A 5,533-nucleotide genomic window follows, 5' to 3' on the forward strand; every position below is an offset into this window, starting at 1 on the left:
CATTTTATTCTTGTTCTCCTTTCCTCCTTTATATCACTGAATTCTATCTCCCTGCTGCCATTAAATTCATTTATCCAATAAGATTTTCCTTCCTTGCCTATGGTATAACAGATTTACTATAAAAGTTTAAGATTTTTCTCTTTGTCATAGAAATAAATTGTGGACTTCCAGATCATATACATACTGACTTCTCCAGACCAGGCACTAATGGAGGAGCTTACCCACATTTTTCCTATTGAACATGTAGTACAGATTCTGTAAAAGAGACACAATATATATATATCCTTTATTATTGGTTGTTTGTTTAGTAATATTTTCCAGGATGAAGAACAATGTATATGTTAATTAAAGTACATTTTATTACTTTTTATTTTATGAGAATTTCCTATATGAGTATTTTCATTTGCATTATTTTCATCCCTCCCATTTCCCCTCCAACTCCTCCTGTGTCTTCCCTCTCAATATTTTACTGATTCCTTGAGAATTTCACACAATGTATTTTGATTATATTCAGACCCCTAACCCATCTCAACTTAGATCTACCCCCAAATCTTTTACCTGCTGAATTCATGTATTCTATTATATGTTAAGGGCTATATAATCTAGTTTGTGTCCCCAAATGCGCTTGGATAGAGGTTCATTATCTGGAGACTAGTCAACCTGCTTATTACTGCAAACAAAGAAAACCAAGTATTCTCCCAGAAGCTCTAACTTGCCAAAATTTCTTGTGATAGGGTTTAAATGTCTGCTTACCTCCACCTTTAATGCTGTAATCTTATATGATTTTGGCTTGTAACATTCTTGTGCATCCTCTCACAGTGATTAGGATTCATATGAGCAACATTTCTTCTGTGTCCAGAAAACATGTTTTTTTGTTTTTTTTTTTATTCACCACATGTGACTCTTATAGTTTTCCCACCCCTCTTCAACAATGATCCCTGAGAATTGGGAAGAGAGGATGTGATATAGGTGTCCCATCTGAGGATGGGCAATAGCAGTTTCTTATTGCCTATATGTTGAATAGTATTGGATCTCCATGTTAGTCACCATCTCCTGGAAAAAGAAATTTCTCTGGTGAGAGTTGAGAAATACATTAATTTATGGTTGAAACAATATCATTATGAGCCAGTTTAATAACATGTCCATTTTGCAGACTTAGAGTGGTGGGTTCTCCAATATGACCTGTGACTTGTGCAGCCACAGGTTCTTGGTTTTGAAAACAGTTCCAAATATTGGTGTGCTCTTAAGTAGTGAGTCTTAAATCCAATCAGAAAGTGATTGGTTCCTCTCATAAAATATATGCCACTATTGTAACTGTTGGCATATCTTGCCAGGTGCACCCTTATTTTAGTTCACAAGGTAAACATCTAGTAAGATTGATAATTATTTTTCCATTACATTATCATCCATAGCACCTTTAAGCATGAGGAAACCTAGTCAATAGAGATAATGCTTTGAAGAAGTCAATGCCAGCTTTGATTCTGATGTTTGTGCTATGACTTTCCTAATTAGTATCTTCAGAAACATAATAGTCTTATGTTCAAGTTCTGGAGAATATCCAGGAACAACTGTTATAGCTAATACTGTTTGAGGGTCTAAGGGACTCGCTGATCAACAACTCCAAAACATAAAGACCATTCATGGCTCTGGACATTTTATTTGTTAGCCTGTGATGTCTAGTAGGGTATTGCCCACCCATTATAAGGTAACTCAATTTAAACTGTATATATCTATGTATCTTTCATCTACCCTCTATCTAGCATCATCCATATATCATCTACCTATCATCTATCTATCTATCATCTATCTATCTATCTATCTATCTATCATTTATTTATTATGTGCATGTTTGAATTTTGAGTAAAACTTGTAGGATTTTGGCTTAAGTTGATATAATAAGAATATTTCTGAAAACTTTCAGGGGGCAATTATCTCTCTATCTATCATCTATCATCAATCATCTATCTATCATCTATCTATCATCTATCTATCTATCTATCTATCTATCTATCTACCTATCTATCTATAGATCGATCAATCATCTATCTATAATCTATCTACTTATTTATCTAAATATCATCTATCTATCTGTTATCTATCATCTATCATCTATTTATCTATCTATCATCTATCTATCTACTTATCTATCTACCTAAATATCTCTATAATCTATCTGTTATCTATCATCCATCTCTCTTTGACAGACATAGATATATGCCTTTAAAGCTTTAAGTATTAAGCGTCCATGTGATTTTTTCAAGTCTCCTCTGCTCTCCCTTCCAATTCATCACCTCATTTAACCCTTTCTTTTCCATTAGTCTCCTTTCCCTTTATATCTCTGCATTCTACTTTTTTTCCTCCATGAAGCCCCTATCATGACCCCTCACTAGTTTCTTGACCTCTGTGAATTTTCCAACTGAAATATGTGTATCTAAAGATTCAAGGTTATCATAGACATTTGAGAGGGATGTGTTTCATTAGTCTTTCTGGGTTTGGGTTGACTGTTTCCAGTTCCATCTATTTGTCTGAAAATTTCATGAGTTTATTTTCCTTAACAGCCAAATAACATTCAGTTGTGTAAATGTATCATATTTCGACACAATTGAACCTGACATGGTCTATTTCTAACTTGTTCGGAAATCTGCACATTGATTTCCATAATGGATGTGTCATTTTGCACTCCCACCATCAATGAATAAGTGTTCTCCTTCCCACACATCTATTCCGACATTGGTTGTCATTTGCTTTTTGGATCTTAGCTGTTGTTCTAGTTTGTTTCATCATTGCTGTGACAGAATACTTTGACCAATATCAACTTGTGGAGGAAATAATTTATTTGTTTTACATCTCCCAGGTCACAGTTCATCAAGTAGTCCAAAGTAGGAACCTCGGGAGGAAACTGTAGGTAGGAGCAGTAGCACAGGACATGGAGGAATGTGTTACCCTTTTTTCCTTCTATCAAATTTGGGGTTCAAGATTTTATGTTGAGGTCTTTGATTCATTTGGCATTGAATCTTATACAGGATTTTAATTGGGTTTGTGCTTGTCAGCTTCAGTTTTCAACTAGACATACTTGGAAAGAGAGAAACTCCGGAGATTAATGGACTATCAGATTCTCCTTTGGACATGTCTTTGGGACATTTTAAAAATTACTAATTGATGTGGGAAGACCCAGCCCACTGTGAGAAACATTATCACTACTACAGTTGGGCCTGGGATGTATGACACAAGTCCATTATCAAGTAAGGGGAGCAATTCAGTAGGCAGCATGCCTCCATGATCTGTATAAGACAAAGAGCTAAATAAGCCAAGGGGCACAAGCCAGTAAGCAGCATTCTTCAGTAGTCTATGCTTTAGTACCTGCCTTCAAATTAGTGCCTTGCGTTCTTGTTCTGACTTCTGTCAATGACAGACTGTCACTTGGCAGTGTAAGATTCAGTAAACCATTTCCTACCCAATTCCTATTGGTCTACATTTATCACAGTAACAGAAATCTAATTAGTACAGGACCTAGTTTCATCGTTGTACAATATTGTGAATGTGTAGAATACTTCATTAGTTGCTATGGATAAATAAAAGCATAAAGGTAGTAATATTGTAAGTAAGCTGTTACATCCACATTGTGACTGAGAATGTATTTCAGAGCTAATTTACAAAAGAGGCATGCATTGGTAGTACTGTCGTTAACTAATCTAACAACTAATTTGCCATCTTTGGTCACATTTTGAGAATATGATTCTATAGATTCAATATTCTATTCTGGATTAATTACAGCAATGTCTATATAAATTCATCTCCATTATTTAACTCATAATTAGATGAAAATTTCAATTCAATGATATATTTTTATACCTTTAGCTGTTTTTCTAACCAAATTGTCAAGTTGTTAAGACATTGGTTTGGTGATTTAGATCATTCATGTTCATAACTGAAACAATATTTTCCGTCAAATATTATATCTAATGCTATATAAGCTGTTTTATATATATATATTAGAAGAAGAAGAAGTATTTCATTACAGCTTTAACATACTCAATGACTATTTTCAGAGCAAAGATACATCTCTTTCAAAAGTGGCTATAAAATTTTTAGGTTCACTGTTGAGTTAATACAGTTATACAATATTGAACTCAGTCAAACACTGTAAGACACAAAATTGAATGAGTTTTTAGCCTTTAAAAAAGATCTTCATTTCATTTAAAAATATCTGTTTCTTAGAGAAAGATTCATTGTTTTTGCTAATAACGCTGAGATGTTGGCACATGTGTCTCTAATCTGCATGTATCAAATTATTACTAGTCATAATCAGTTATACTCAGAACCTTGGCACATGTGTATGTATATAAAGTCATCAGGTAGATTTCAATTGTAATGTTTATCATCTCTACTAATTAACATGATGTAAATTTTTATGCCTCCTCCTCAAATATAATTCATTTTTTAAATTTGTTGATGTTTTGTGTGTGTGTGTGTGTGTGTGTGTGTGTGTGTATCACACAGAACATCCCAAACCATGGTATTCAACTATACACACACTTCCCCTTCCCAGCTGGCACCCTCCCACAGCCTCCCACACACACTAGAGCCCTTATACTTTGTTATCCCTGCTACTGTCTGCTGTGTTTTTGGCACCCCCAGCCATTCCCCACTACGTGTCCATCTGGTGAATCTAGTCAGCCTATATGAGGTAAGTTTAATAGCATTCACTCTTTTAATAGCTAATGCTCTTTTAAAAATACTTTTATTTTCATCTTTAACATGCATATACATATGTGTCTGTGAGTTGTTCTATGAACCCTAATATATCCTTTTGCAGACCAGAAGATAGCATTTGATACCCTGGATGTGAAATTACAGGGTGTTACTACTATAAATGGGTACTGGAAACCAAAATACAGTCCTCTGCAAGTGCAGTACATACTCTCTTCCACTGAGTCATCACTCCAGCCCTTGTGAAGTCCATTATGTGAAGTAATGAAATGAACTGTGACTGGAACATAGGTCATGCCAAAAAGAGTATATATAATAAACATTGATAGTATAGTTAATTATGCTTAAAAAGATTATAAACTATTTCTTTATTCAGACACTATTAACTCAGTTGAAACAATAATATGTAAAGGATTTAATTGCAATAAATGTAGAAATACATTTCTCAGAAACATTTATCAGAAATGAAATACTATCATTTTCAATGTATTATTTTCAGCACATAGAAAAATTCTCATTGATGGAACAATTCTATATTTTGGAAAACTCTAATTTTATTTAAAGAAGTGACTAATCATTTTATGTTTTATGTTGGGACTTGAATGATTTTTCTATTAGAAATCATCAAAGCTAATTGTAAGCCATGGAGATAAATAACTAATTATTTTCATTATGAGTATTTTAAAAGCATATTTATATTACATACGTGTCTGTGTGTATGTGTGTGTGTGTGTGTATGCACATGTATGTAGATTCCCTTGGAGGATTATCCCACAAGAACTGGAGTTACAAGGGTTTGTGTGCCACCACACGTGGTTACTAA

Source organism: Nannospalax galili, unplaced genomic scaffold (assembly GCF_000622305.1).
Source record: "Nannospalax galili isolate Female #2095 unplaced genomic scaffold, S.galili_v1.0 scaffold1180, whole genome shotgun sequence".
In the NCBI taxonomy this organism is placed as follows: Eukaryota; Metazoa; Chordata; class Mammalia; order Rodentia; family Spalacidae; genus Nannospalax; species Nannospalax galili.